The 15,846-nt window shown below is 37.5% G+C and overlaps 1 long non-coding RNA gene across 1 annotated transcript; it reads right to left on the bottom strand.

Moving 5' to 3' along the window:
* Positions 1–12,217: 12,217 nt before the first annotated feature.
* On the bottom strand, positions 12,218–15,635 carry LOC135302036 (uncharacterized). Its single transcript, XR_010363722.1, has 3 exons — positions 15,524–15,635; positions 14,881–14,958; positions 12,218–12,580 (listed from the first exon to the last, which is right to left on the bottom strand). It is a non-coding gene; the product is annotated as an uncharacterized LOC135302036 (long non-coding RNA).
* Between the last annotated feature and the right edge of the window lie 211 nt (positions 15,636–15,846).

Raw genomic sequence — 15,846 nt, 5'->3', positions numbered from 1 at the left:
GGCAATCGTATTGTGGAAGGCTCTGCTCCTGTAACTTGGATTGCCCTAAAGCGTCCTTTCTTTATGAGGGATGCAATCATTTCAATTTTCATTCTCAAAGTTCTCTATTGATGTAGCGGTGGAGAGAGCCACTCCAATACCCTGAGCTCCCCCGTTTTCTTTTCAAGCTGAGATAGGGCACCTGTTAAAACACAAACAAATCCCACATCCCTGCAGGACTGAAGAATCTTCTCAAAATCCTGGAGGTGAAGAATGGGTCCTGGTTTCATTTTGCAATGTTACATAAAGAAATGTTAAGATAAAAGTAATTAGGAGTTAATTTAGATAATACACATAATCAACAACACATACAAAATCAGAAAATTACTAAACACTATAACACTGAACTCTTATCCCAGAGTCTGCAACAGCTGATAAACCTTAAAATGACAGAGAATTGGAGAAATCATGTCCGGATTCATGTTTCTCCAAATCACCTCTGAAAATGGCTCAGCTGTCATAGATGGTCAAATCGCCAAGTCAAAAGGACTTGAATACTTTTTGATGCAGAAAACATCTGGGTTGATTATCAGTCACTCCATCCAAATAGAGTTAGAGCTTGGCCAGAGCTTGAACTCTAATTGGTGAGTATCACTTAACATACCTTTTAAACAGGACTTTTTAAAACAACTGTTATAAACAAGAAACCTTAGGGTTACAAACTAATCAAACCAGCAAATAATTGAATCCTTCTGAAGTTTCTGTCAAGACAAAGATTTTCTAAACACAGCAAACTTCTTGAGTTCTCTGCTGGAGCATTCCTGTAATAATAATTAAAAGAACCACAAAACTGTCAATTTGGATAAAAACCCTCAGAAACATCTAAATAGTTAGGAAATAAAAAGACAGGATCTTAAAGAGACACGTGTCTTGCAGGTAATCACACAAAAAAATAGAAAAACACATGAAAGCTAGTTGCAAATACTACAACAATACCTTAATAATAATTCTTATCACAAAAATCTGAAAACTTCTTAACAAAAGTGCTTGAAGGGGTTAAAACAACTTTCCCAAAATATTCATCTAGTATTAACAACAATCACTATCTATCAGCATTACTTACACAAACTGGAAATAACCAAGATTATAAACTTAATACCAATAATTCTTAAAACTTTGAATCTTGGATAGATATTTTAAAACAAAACTGAAAAAGATGACAGATAAACACAAATAATTTCACTTAAAATAAGGATAGTGCAAAATAATTAGCACATTTACAAAATAATTAGCACATTTACATCCATTTATCTAATGCCATCTCTTAATGAATAGAAGAGAGCAAAGACTATAAAGCCCATAGTATACAGAAATATTACAGTTTAAATCTTCTCATATGTAGTCCAAACAGAAACTAGGAAGTTTACTTAGACTCTGCCCCCCTAAAAGGTTGTTCCTGCCTCAGGTAAGGGAAAGGCAATGAAGTCATCACACTTAAAGCCATCAAACCCAAATACTCAATCACTTTTAGAAAAGCAAGCACATTTACAAAAAAATACCTGGTAAACAAACTGTAAAGTCTGTGGAACAGTTGGGTGAAATGCCCCGTATAACATCTGGATGAAGCACTGTGTGAATTTTCAGAAGTTTTCTATCCTGATCTTGAAGGAAATTCCTGACCTGTTTTTTCTCAGACACTTGTTTGAATTGTTGCGATGGGCTGTCTGCTGTGGTTGCTAGGCAGCTGTGACAGGGCGGTGCTTTGAGGAATGTCTTCCCGCACCCGTCTCCTGCCTGCTCCGGCAGAGCCTCAGTCTGCGCTATCCCGGGGGTGCGGAAAGGAACGCTCTCGCCCGAACCCGCGCAGCCCCGATCTCCTTTGGGCTCCGCTCTGCCTGGATTTCCGCTCGGGCTGGTTCCCCCTGGCTCTGCGCCAGCACCCGCAGCCAGCGGGAGCATGTCCCACACCGCTGGTGCTTTTGTGCGCTTGCAAAAAGTGAAAAAACCCTCCCAGCTCCAGCTTTCGGGTTTTGCGTTACTGGTGCGCGTCCGCCGCCGCTAGCACCTATTCGGCTGCCGCGTCTCGCTTTGGCCGGCTTGGCCCTGGCCGGCACCCCCCTCGCGATCTGTGCGCTTTCCCCACGGACAGCTGCCGTGTGGGTTTTTGTCACCGTGCGTGTCACTGGACCCGCGGTGCGCGTAACCGCCGCCGGCACCGAGCATGCCGCCGCAGCGCTCGGTCCGCTGCGCCGCCGCACCGCTGGCACCGCCACTACCATACGCGTTTCCCTCATGGTCCCGAACTTACGCCACTCTGTTAACTCACGTACTGTACAAGGATCTTGAGAAACACCTTGTGCATACCTGTAAGCCAACAACTGTGGGAGCTCTTTCTGCAAGTCTATGTCCTTAATCTGCTGCTTTTTTAAAAAGCAAATAAATAAATCATATGCTGCTTGCCTTTCCATTTCTAATCAGCGCTGTTGCAAGGCTTACAGACTTCGGCAGCACGTAGGCTGAGACTGTCTATGCAGCTCCCAGGGCCGCGACCTCACAGTGGTCGTTTGCCGTCCCCCCCCCTTGCTTCAGAAGGACCCACTCCTACTTCCCCATCCGTGGCAGCCGTGTCCGTCCGTAGTCATCTTATGAGTCGACGTCGGGGTCAGCCATTTGATGGAGAAGGAAGACTTGCTCACCATATGATGATCGACAAGTCTCGTCTTTATTCCCGAATTACCGATTATTATACACCCTTTAATTAGCTCATGCATAGTGCAAAATCCCAGCTCACCATTGGCTAACTAGCTATCAGCTATTTACGTGCTGTTTTGGTATAACTACTTATTACTTTCCCAGGCTGTCCCGCTCTACCACCTGCTCGGTGCATTACTTCATCCGTGGGCCAAGGACACAGTTTAATTGGAATGGCAACTCCCTCATTTTCTATCTTGGTCAAATTAATCTCACTGTGAGCTTTAGCTCGGAGCCAGCTTGTTACAAAGCTCTCAACAAGGTTATCCACAAATTATGCCTTTTTCTGACCTAATTGATACCTTGATATTCATATATTTCCATACCAAAACCAAATGAACTTGCAAATGTGCCACATTTCCCAGAGGTGAAGAAAAGGACTTCAAAGGTTTGGAGGGGATTTGTATAAATCAGATATTGGAAAATGTTCATTCATTTAGAAGACTTATTTCCTCAGTGATTCTCTTAGTTTGGATTCAGCTTTAACATTTTTGGTGTATTGTTTAAGGAAATCTGGTTGGTGACAAAAAGCATACAGAGAGCAGTGACAGCTCAGGCTGAAGGGAGCAGGGCTGCTCCCACAGGACTTGACACTGCACTTGGCTTCGAAAAAATGGGAATTACAGAAGTCAGAGTACTTCAGTGCTTTTCTGCATGGTTAACCATACTTGCTCAGTGAATCTTTAGGGAAGTGTCTGATAGTCTTACAGCTCACATTAGTGGCTCTTAAACATCCCAGAAAATGTTACCTTTTGAATCCCAGCAGACCATCTCTGCTGCTGAACTCTGTTGCGTCTCAAGTTTTTCCAAGACTGTGACACATGAATGTTGTTCAAAACAGGAGAGGAGGGAGAAGGGAGGAGATGTGTCAAATATCTTTGTGAATCTGTGAAATACTAGCTCTAGAAATTTGTTATGTTTTTCTGTTTCAAGTACTCAATGACACTAAGCTCTTCTGCTTTGTTAAAACTGCCATGCCATTGCATTGAGATTTAATATTTGGTGCAACCCAAAGTATTGTCTCAAGAATTATATCCCACACAGAGTAAAACCAAAAATCTTTACATGACCCCCTCTATTTGGCATTGCTGAGTCCTCACCTCAAGTACTAGGTCCAGGTCTGGGCCCCTCACTACAAGAAATACATTGAGGTGCTGGAGTATATTGAGAGAAGGGCAAAAAAGAAGATTGGAGAGGTCTGGAGTACAAGTTCTGTGAGGAGTGGCCGAGGGAGCTGGGGTTCCTTAACCTGGAGAAAAGGAGGCTCAGGAGGGGCCTTAACTGTCTACAGTTACCTGAAAGGAGGCTGCAGCCAGGTGAGGGCTGCCTCTTCTGCCAGGCAAACAGCAACAAGGCAAGAGGAAATGGCCTCAAGCTGCACCAGAGGAGATTTGGGCTGGAGATCAGGATGAATTTCTTCTCTGAACAGGTGGTTAAATATTGGAACAGGCTGTCCAGGGAAGTGTTTGAATCACCATGCCTGAAAGTGTTCAATGACTGGATGTGGCATTTATCATTCAGCCAAAGGTATTGTTAAGTCAAAGACTGGACACAATAATCTTGGAGGTCTTTTCCAGACTTAATCATTTTGTGTTTCTATATTTGTTAAAGCACCACAGTAAAAAACTACAGAACTGATCACTGGCAAGATAACTGCAGATAATTATAGAAACTATGTTTTAAAGGATCATATATATGTTTTGATATTGAATGTTTAGTGGCAACACATTTTTATTTTTCACTTGTACCTTATAGTTGAGTTTACCAGATGTCTCAGATTATACCAAGTTTCAGATTTTACTTCAGAGCAAATAATAATGATGATGCTGGCAGCAGCAGCAGTGACCAAAATCTAGAATTTCAATTTCTAGTCTGTGGGAAAATCTACTAGTTCAAAATTCCTTTCATAAAAAGTGTGAGAAAAAAAATTAGAATTTTAGGTCTGAAAGCAAACTTCTGAGTTCCAAAATGTTTTGAAAAAACACCATGGTCAAGATCAAAAAGAATTAACATTATAAGAGCTGAAAGCAAAACACTAGGAAACTTGTCTGCCAAAAAATGTTTTGGCAATCCACATATTTCCTAGATTAGATAAAGTGATATTTTCAGAAAATCATAGTTTTATCACTCTTGTTTTTTTACTCAAACATCTCTCTTAGCTTGTCTACAGGACCAAATCCTTGTCATGATTTCCATGCTACTCCACTAATTTATACTTTGAAAACCTTGGATGAGTTGTGTTATTGAAGAAATGTGATTAGTGGTGCATAAAATTTCAATGCATACCAAGCCCCTGCTGGAATGTCTCTTTATGTAAAAAAGCTCCAACATGATTTAGTGAGTAAAGAAGTAATGTCACATTATATTCAACCAGGCATTCACCATGTTAGCCTTTCTACAAAAGGCACGGTACATAAAAATAAAGATGACACATTAATTCATAATTGCAATGGGACTGGCAGGCCCTGAGTGCATACTTCAGTGCACTCACTTTTGTACCTGTCTTAGCTTTCTGTATGTTGTACTTTGAAGCCTCTTATGAATCTGCACAAATTAGAATTGTTTTGAGTTCACTGCAGATTGTTACATAGGAAAAGTGATATTTTTGTGCAGTTTTATAAAGTTGCTATTTTTGTTCTCTAAATATTGGTAGCTTTCATGACCTAAAAATACTGAGACTGGATGCCATATTTGCACTTGGAAGGAAAGCATGAAATATATGTAATAGAATTGCTTTATACAGAATATGTAGAAACATGCACAACCAACACACAAGTGCAAAAAAATCCTACTCTGGGTGGTCTTCAAAATATAGACTTTTTTTGCTGATCATAACTACAACCTTGGAATTATGCTGATTATTAATGTCTCTAGAAACTATTCAAAAACTATGATGAATAACTCTGACAACACAGGCTAAATTGAGTAACTTGGGAAAGGGTCTTACATGAGTGAATCTGCTCTATATATTAAGAAATTATTCTAAAAAATATTAAAAATTGTTAAAATACTATTAAAATGCACTTGAAATTCCCACAGAACTGTGAGCTATGCATGTTTTGGTATTTCTTCTTCATGTTGGAAAATATTTTTATTCTATGCTTTCTGTTCTGGACACAATTATATAAAACTAAAATGTACAGTTACTTTGAAATTCAGAGGATTTTGATCTGGCCTACTTGTTTTAGGAGGCATTTTACTAAAATTTTCTATTGAAATGTACTAGATACTTCAGGCTCCATTACACCTCTCCAGAAACAGATTGAGAGAAAAAAGAATTATTATAAGGTATTTTCTGGTTTATTCATCTGTGTGTTGTACAAAAATGTAGTGTCCAGCTGTATCCAGTAAAGAAATTGTATTAAATAAAAGGATAATATATAATACCTACATTTTTTAAGAGTGTTAAATTACTTTTAAAAATGTAGTATTGATATACTGGCATATACTCAAATTGGTGTAGTCCATAGAAATGGAGAACATTGCACACAGCTGTGGTGATTTGTGTAATAACATTCACCATCTGTAGAATGGTCCTTCACATTTAAAATCTTTTTTTATGGCAATGTAAATAAAATTTGGTTTTATGTTTTTATTATGCTGTACTGACGAATGTTGTGGGTTTTTTGTTTTTTGGTTTTTTGGGTTTTTTTGTTTGTTTGTTTGGGGTTTTTTGTTTTGTTTTGTTTTTGGTTTTTTTTGGTTTGGTTTTTTTATTTAATTGGAGAAATAAAAAAAAAAAAAGTGAATCCAAAATGAAACTCAGTGAATTCTGAAGTATTTTTTATTTAAAGTCTAGTAATGGAGTTAACAGTAGGATAATAGTCAGATGTTGATGAGCACAAGACTACAAGACTAAATAAGTAAGGCAGGAATAAACGAATTATTCCTATAATATAAACTTATTGTATTGTGGTATAAAATGAAGAGCTATTGCACTCAAAATAAGTGCTGTAGGGATAGATATATTTGCACAAGAAGAGATAGATATATCTGAATACAGATACAATCATCTGAAAAATATTATCATATCCAAATATTTTATTTGTTAACTTTCTCTAATTTGGTTTAAAATTTTAACATGTGCTGTATACTTGGTGAAATGTTGCTAAAATATAAGTGGTAGCCTCTTCTTCAGCCGTGACCATTTTTAAAACACTTTTTGATCCTGATGCCTATTTGTGAGATAAATTCTTCTGAAATTAACATGTATTTGAAAAACTGGCTCCAAAGGCACAATATAATACATTATCACTTATATCAGATCAGTTTTAAATTAGTATGATTTGCCAATTCCACAGCTAATATTTCAGCTCTTCTGGCAGTTGTGTGAAACTGCACGTTTCTATGTTCGAAAGCCACCATCAGTGTCAACGGGTTAGTTAAAGCAATGCCAGCGCAGATACAGAATATCTATTGCACAAAAAAGATACAGAAACTCAAAATTAAAATTTTAGGAAACTTTTATTTAAATGTTTTGCTGAATTCATTGCAAGTTGCTTTATGTTCAACTTGAGCTTCTGAAAGAAAACATTTTTTCCTCACAGTTGACTTGAGGTAACTGGAAGCTAAATATCTCAGTGTTTACCAGAAATTGCTCTGTCTTTCTAAACATCCTGATTGAGCCATTTTCCTTTAGGAGAAGATACTGCTTTTGAAGGAGTTACCTCATGTTTGCATTTGAATGAACAGCTGTTTGGGGAATAGCTTGTAACCAGTTGTAATGGAATGAAGCATGCTGCTAAACCTTATGACTTCCAGACTGAATGCCTAATTTTATTACATTAACCTTGTTTAGTAAATTAGCCCAACTTGTAGTCAGAGTCTAGAACTTTCAGTGTTGAAATTTTGAAATACCCAAAAGCAAATATTCAGTGTGTGTATGTATATATATATATACAAAATCTACCAACTGCAAAGAAGTAATCTGTATCAGACAAGATTTTCAGGAACAAAATTCTATTTAGTTAGGAACTTACAAGGATGCTTTCAGAAAATCTAGGCTACATATACTGTCACTATATTATGTCCCATATTATTTAAATTCAAGTGCTGTCTTAAAAGAAACAGATTTTCAGCATGTTCAATAAATTTTATTCTGAGGTCTCAGATTCAAAGGTGTTGGGTTTTAGACTTCCATGTATTTTGTCAATACCTGTCTTTCTAGACACAAAAAAGATGCTGACCTGTGGGAAAGACTCCAGAGGAGAGCCTCAAATTTGATCACAGGGCTGGAACACTTCTTTGAAGACATGTGGAAAGGGTTGGGACAGTTCAGCCTAGAGAGCTTTGGGAAGACCTTGTAGCAAATCCTAGGACATAAAGGATGCCTACAAGAAAGAAGAGGAGCTTTTCACAAGGGAATGTAGTGATAGACAAGAGGGAATGACCTTAAACTGACCGTATTAGGTATTACTGAATAGATTAGATATTAGGAAGAAATGCTTTACTAAAAGGGTGATGAGGCACTGGAAGAGGTTGCTCAGAGAGGCTGTGGAATTCCCAGCCTTGGAGGTGCTTGGGACCAGGCTGGACGGGACTCTGTCTAACCAGATCTGCAATTGCAACTGCCAAATAACTCTATTTTCCTTCTTAAATATGCCATCACTGAGGAATTACCAGCACTTCTGGTTGGCCTGGCTTTCGCCAGCAGCACATTCATCTTGGAGTCAGCTGGCATTGGCTCTGCTGGACACAGAGGAAGCTTCCAGAAGCTTCTCACAGAAGCCAACCCTGTAGCCCCTCACAACAAATCCTTGCCAAACAAACCCAATGCCCTCCAAAAAACAGGTTTTTCTCTAGAATAAATTCTTGTTATTGCCTTTGTTATTTGCATTGAGGGATGTGGAGAGGTGTTTAGAAAAATATAAATAAAAAACAAATACAAATCCCCCTCAAACAGAAACAAATACCACAATATTTTTCTTTTCTTTTCTTTTCTTTTCTTTTCTTTTCTTTTCTTTTCTTTTCTTTTCTTTTCTTTTCTTTTCTTTTCTTTTCTTTTCTTTTCTTTTCTTTTCTTTCAGATAAGTGGTTTCTGATGAAAGAGTTTGGAGTTCCATCTTGTTTTATTGTTACATTGCTTTTTTAAAGCTGATGTCCTGAATTTTGGAAACAAAAGCACTCAAGTTTACTTGGGGTAAGTTTCTAGTAATGCAATTCCCTTGCTCTACTAATTCAATAATTCAGAGAGACATTTTTTGAATTATTTTCCAGTCATTATAGAAAATATAGCATAGAGGGAATTGACTGAGTAAATGAATATTAATTTTATTCTGAGTAACTGGATGATTAAAACAATCTTAATTTAATAATCTCTCTAGGTTATATTCACCTGAATCTATATGAGAAATGAAATTATACTGGAATGTTGAACAAAACAGACCTGAAGCATATAAACATCTTACTTCTGGTAAATTAAAGTAAAAATGGGACCAGATTACCATTGATTTCTTATTGTTGTTTTGTTTCGTTTTTTTAATTCTGCCATATCTGAATATTTCAGGAAAAATTTTGGTAATTTAGAGAGAGGAAACATCTGAATATTTTCTGTTAACAGTATGCGGGAGGCAGTTAGAGATGCTGTTCTGCATTTAACAACATCTTGCATACAGCTGTAAATTATTGTACCCATGCCAAGCAGGCTGTGGATTGCCATTAGATGAGGAAAATATTAGCCAGCTTATATTCAGTATCATAAATCTTGTAAACAGCAACAGGAACAATGCAAAAGTCTTTTACATGACAGACTTGATATTTCTGTTTAAAGCATCATGGTCTCAGAAACTGGAAAAATGTCATGAAAGTAATAGTGCATTTTCTCAAAAAAAACCCAAACAAAAACCACAAAAAAGGAGAATGCTCTCCCTAATACATTAACTCCCTTCCATTACATTAACTTGCTTCCATCCTTACCCCATCTGTTTTAATTGACACAATGCAGTCAGTGAGAATTTGCATGAGACGGAAACTGTCCCCTGTTGTTGAGGGTAGAATACCTATTATTCATGCTGAATGCAAATTTGTCATCAACTAGAAGTTGAATGTCTTCAATTCACAAAGAAAATATAACCATTTTCACTTTAGGTGTTCTGTCTTCCACCCACATATGTACATATGTATATACTGGTGATGTGCAGAACTTGTATAAATTTTCTTTTTGCAGTAAAATATTACTATTTATTCATGCAGAACCAGTCACTCTCCCACCTGTCATGAAGAACCCCTGATATACTACTCACATTATTAAACAATCTGTCCATTTACTTTTTCTGGGGGTTTGATAGACATGACTGTGTTCTTGTAGACTAGTACATATACACTAAGCAGCTACTTTTTCCAGAAGTGGCTAATTTGGGAAGACTACCAAACCCTCCTAGAAGAACTACTGCAACATACTGTTTAATGGCTTCCATTCCATTCCTTTCAGTGATAAATATTTTATTTATCTTATGTGACCATTTTGTATCAATACAAAATTATCAGTAATTATAGGAAAACATAAAAGTAACTTCAAAATATAGAAACACTTCAGAAGCTTGAAAAGACGTTTTTAAGGCTTGAGTTCTTGTTGCTGTAAACAGACTACTGCTGATAAATAAAGTTATTACATAAGCTAAAATACCTTAGCATGAAAAAGAGCTTTTATTGATGTAAGAGTTTTTCCTTAAGTCAGTTCAACTTCATGCATCCCCGGCAAAAAAATCATAAAAATTTCATCCAAGTGCCCATGTAAACTGTGTTACTGAATAGCAGCTTTTGCTTTTTCTTAGGATTCCCAACACAAACATATCCATTTTTAAGATACACATCATGCTGATGTTTCCTGCTAGAGAGTCTCAGAAAAGGTCAATACAGATTTGAAAAAGAAAAAATTATCAACCCAATTAGAGTAGGGTGAGTTGCTTCTGACTTCACTTGTAAGCAGTCTCTGCTTAAGTCTGGCATCTTCTTCCTTTATTAAAAAGGAAAAGGAGAAAGAATCATAATCCTACCTGTTAGTTCAAAACTAACTTTCAGAATTCAGCTTTGGACAACAACTGAGATATCTTATTTCCCAGAAGTAGATGGTGGTTTTTATTAAATTGATTAAGAAAGAAAAATTATTTAATTTAGTTTTTTTATGTGTTTTTCTAACTGTTCTAACTGCTCATTATGTTGGATGACTGATGACTTCATCATATATTGTGGGGTTTTTTTTCCTAAGGGAAGCAGTTCTTTTCAACTCTAAGACTTGTCATTATTGCTTAGGTATACAGCAGCTTTAGTTACTAGGTTATTATTTATTTGCTATAGAAAATTTTGAGAACTTTGCATGGTTTCTTACTCTGTTCTCACTAAACATGTGCATTTAATTCTGAACTTTGATACCACAAAAGTATTAACACATTCTTGCAACTATGCATTTGCTAATTATTACATTAATTAATATCTGTGTAGTGTTGTATCAAAAATGTTGTGTCTGTGACATATTTCACCTTTTGGGGGAATTCATCAGTATGTACAGGATCATAGAATCATAGAATCATAAAATGGGTTGGGCTGGAAGGCTCCTTAAACAGAATCTGTTTTCAATCCCCCTGCTCTGGGGCAGAGACATCTTCCTCTAGACCAGGTTGCTCAAAGCCCCATTCAACCTCTCCTTGAACACTGCCAGGGATGGGGCAACCACAGCTTTTCTGAGCTACATGTTCCAGTTCCTCCCCACCTTCACAGGAAAGAATTGCTTCCATATATCTAATCTAAACCTACACTCCTTGGTTTGAAGCCTTTCCCTCTCCTCCTGTCAAGACAGGCTCTTGTAAAAAGTTTCTCTCCATCTTTCTTGCAGGCTCCTTTCAGGTACTGGAAGGTCACAATTACCAATCACCCTGAAGGCTTATCTTTTCCAATTCCCTAAGCCTGTCCTCATAGGAAAGATGGTCCAACCTTCTGATCAACTTGGTGGCTCCAATAGGTACCCATCTTTCTTATGCTGGGGACCTCAGAGCTGAATCCAGCAATCCAGGTGGGGTCTCACCAGAAGGGAGAGAGAGGAAGAATCACTGCCTCCTGGTCAGGCTACTATTGATGCAGGGCAGGTTTGGCTTTGATGCTGAGCTTTGGCTTTCTGAGCTGTGAGTGCACATTGCAGGGTCATGTTCAGCCTCTCATCTGCCATCACTCACAAGTCCTTCTCAGCAGGGCTGCTCCAGTCTATTCATCCCCAGCCTGTTTTGAGACTGGGTATATCTGATCCAGATGCAGCACCTCGTACTTTTGTTTTTTTTAAACCTCGTGAAATTCCCATAGGCTGACATCTCAAGCTTGTCCAGGTGCCTCTGGATGACATCTTGTCCTTCAGGTGTGTCACCACACCACTCATCTTGACGTCATCTGCAAATCTACTGAGGGTGCACTTAATTCCCTAATCTGTCATTAATGAAGATATTAAGCAACACTGACAATACAGACCCCTGAGGGACACCACCTGTCACTGGCAACCATTGGGACTCTGAGCTGTTAACCACTGTGCTCTGAATGTGACCATCCAACCAAAATCTTATCCATCTATCAGTCCACAGGGATCTACAGCTAAAACTGATCATGTCACCCAAGGTTCTCTTTATAATCATCGTAGGGATGTTTCAAACTCAACATGGCCGCCAGCAGTTGTTGGTTTTTTTAAATGCACTTTTTTGAAGTACTAGAGTATTTCATGCTGTCAGTGAGCCAGTGCTTGATTCTGGGAGCTGCTTGTAAGAGAGTTCTGTTGTACATTTGGTAGGATGGTGATAGAGGACAATTCGAACATTCCGTCATTCTTCTTGTGCCTCCATCTGTGGGAATTTTGGCTGGAAACCCTAGAGCACTGAGTATAGGGAGGGGAAAAATAATTCAGCATTTGGAAATTCAGCATCAAAGCTCATACAAAATATATCCAATGATCACCATTATAGTGGATACAAGCTAATATACCATCTGTATGCAGAAATTTGCTGCTCTACAACACTGCTTGTTCATTCAAACAGAGATAATGAGATTGTTTAATGATGATCTTTGTGCCACAGAAAAATTAATCTGCAGGGCACAAAAAATGAAACAAAACCCAAAAAACACATCACCTCTCATCACTTAAGGGAGAATGGATGATTTTTCTCAAATATGACAAAATTAGTATTTGCAGCACTAATATACCTATTAAATTCATCACAAAGTCTATTGAACACCATCTTATGAACAGTTTAAGCTTCACATTTTTATTGGAAGATATCAAACTCTTTGTTTCATAAAATACTAACTAATTTGCATGGGCCATCCATAAAAGAGGTTTTGACCATATTACTTTACTTAAAAGGTCATAGTTTAATTGGTCAATTCTAGAGATAATTGATCTTCTTAGATGGAATTCACCAGGCCTGTGAATTAATTATAAATACCTGGAGAGACACAATTCAAAATCTGAAGTACCTACTTGAGGTTTAAACACATCCATAACCTAAAAAGTCTAATTCTCTTTTTCAGCAGTTTGGGGTCTAAAACATTCAGAAACCCCATTTTTTAAAACACATTGAATTCAAAGTCATAAAGAAAATATCTAAAAATAATCTGGCCTAAATAAATGTAAATCTGTGTGGATTTTTATTTGAATACCTTCAAATAATGAGGACTTAGCAAAAAATTTAAATACAACTTGATTTGACTCAGCTGATCTTTCATTCAGACCTTGGGAAGATCACTGTCTGAGCTATTCTCATCTTTTAGTTGCGAGTCATGATTTCTTTTTCCTTTAAAAATATCAATTTAGGAAACTCATGAAGATTTCTCACAATTGCTTGGAAATCAAAAAAAAACCAGTCATACATAACAAGTAGCAGGTCTGCTCTACCCACTCCAGAACCTGGAAACCCTGAACAATTATTTTGACTGTGAGTAGATTAACAGCATGCTATATGTAGAGAATGTGCTATGTCTTGGAAGCAGTGATTAATGAACCTACTCTGCATAGCTACCATGTGCCTGTGCAATATGTCTGACAGCTGGAAAGTATCAGGTATATCTTTGTGTATGTGTGACTCCCTGGTACATCACATACCTGAAAAATTTGGTGTGTTTTGAAGACTGGTTTTATGGCACAGGCACAGCTGTGATGCATGTGTATGGTATGTCTGGTGCTTTCAGGCATTACAAACTTGTTGCACATGAGTAACTCTGTACAATCATCTTAGTTTTTAGGAAATCCCAGACAGCCCTCATTCCTCCTCAGAAAGACTGTCTGTAAGGAAGTTCATATTGACACTGTCTGTGTTTGACTCATCCAGAACAGTGCTGACAAAAACATCCATTTCAAATTTGTCATTTGTTAAAAGATTTCAGCATCTGGCTAGCACATATCACTGTTTGTTGTACATAAGTTAGAAGCCAAGATAGTGACATCACTGTCCTGTCTTTTCATTTTACTCTTCAAAGGATTTCTGAAATTTAAGAGGAGCCTTTTCTTTACTTTTAATTTTGTGCTAAAAACACTTTCCCTATAATTTTTTTTTTAATCCCTAAAAAAATTTCTGAAAATCATTCAGAAACTCTACAGCTTTAACACTATTCACATTAAGAAAGGCAATTTAGTTACCTTAGAACCATTTAGGTACTGACCAGTGATGAATACGGAGGGACAATCACTGCCTTGGTCCTGCTGGCTACACTACTGCTGACACAGGCCAGGATGCCATTGGCCTTCTTGGCCACCAGGGCACGCCCTGGCTCATCTTCAGTTGACTGTCAACCAGCACCCCCGGGTCCCTTTCTGCCTGGCACCTGTCCAGCCCCTCTGTGCCCAGCCTGCAGAGCTGCAGGGAATTGTTGTGGCCACAGAGCAGGAAATGACACTTAGTCTTCCTAAACCTAATATTGCTGGATTCAGCCCTCCTACCCAGTCTGTCTGGGTCCCTCTACAGAACTGTGGGAGTTTTATACTTTAATGGGTTTATAGCATAAATTAGGAAGTCACTTGGTTAAAGAAATATTCAGTTTAGAAATGTAGAATTGGACAAAGTAGTTTTAATTGTTTGTGTGTCATGTAAACTTTCAAATTTCTTTAATGTGCTGTCTACTTTGCATTTTAGTTTGATATGTTCTGTAACACTTTCATAATTGTTAATACTTTTTACTTACCTTTCACATTCTTCACCTTCAGTTGGATACACAAGTGTGTTTTTGCCTGTTCTCTTGCTTTTTGTGGAATTTCTGCTTCTGGAAGAGATATCATTGACCAATGAAAAAGAAAGTAATTTTCTATAAACAATTCTAGCCCCCAAAAAATTTCCAAAGTGTGTTGCCCATCTACTGCATGAAACTATAGAATGTCCATTTACTTTTTTAGCAGGCAGGGAAAATAAATTATAAAGTTTGAGGTTTGACAGTGGACTTTTCCCCTACAGCTTTGGGAATCATTGTCCTAGAAGCTGGCATTTCTGTAGTTCTGCAGAACATAGCATTTACAGAAAGGTTAGTCAGATTAAAAATAGACAGTTCTTTGGGCAGATTTGTGTTAGTCCCCAAGCTGGTCCTGTAATTAAGGAGTAAATTAAATTGGATTAGCTTTGAATTTGTCTTGACATGTCATGATGATCAAGCAAGGGCGGTGGAGCATGAGTGGTCAATCATACTTTAAGTGAAAACAGAATATACACATTTGATATATCCAATATATATCCAATTTATCAATTTCTTAAATGCATTTAATTTCTCATGGTTCCAACCAAGGCAGGAACCAGATATATCTTCTTTAAGCCGGACACTAAAAACTATAACCTACAACTTCAGAACAGCAAAGTATAGATTCAGCCAAAAATTATTCTCCTTTCTTTTTTCTTTTCCTATATTCAATGTCAAAACGATTCTCTTTGAGCAATTAAACTGAATATTCAATAGTGAAACTGAAATAGAATAATCACTGACTAATTTGACTAGGAATTGTGCCATGAGAGGAACAACTATTGTGACATCACGGGAACAAAATGTCTTGGAAAATTCATTTTTCTTTTATTCTGGAACATTTCCTTGGGTCTACTGAGTTTATGAGTGCCCTCCTTTGTGTTTCAACTTAATTTAAAATGGAGGTGCTCAATATTTCTCATT

The sequence above is a fragment of the Passer domesticus genome, chromosome 6 (genome assembly GCF_036417665.1).
Source record: "Passer domesticus isolate bPasDom1 chromosome 6, bPasDom1.hap1, whole genome shotgun sequence".
NCBI lineage: Eukaryota > Metazoa > Chordata > Aves > Passeriformes > Passeridae > Passer > Passer domesticus.
This window is presented reverse-complemented; position numbering and strand designations above follow the sequence as displayed.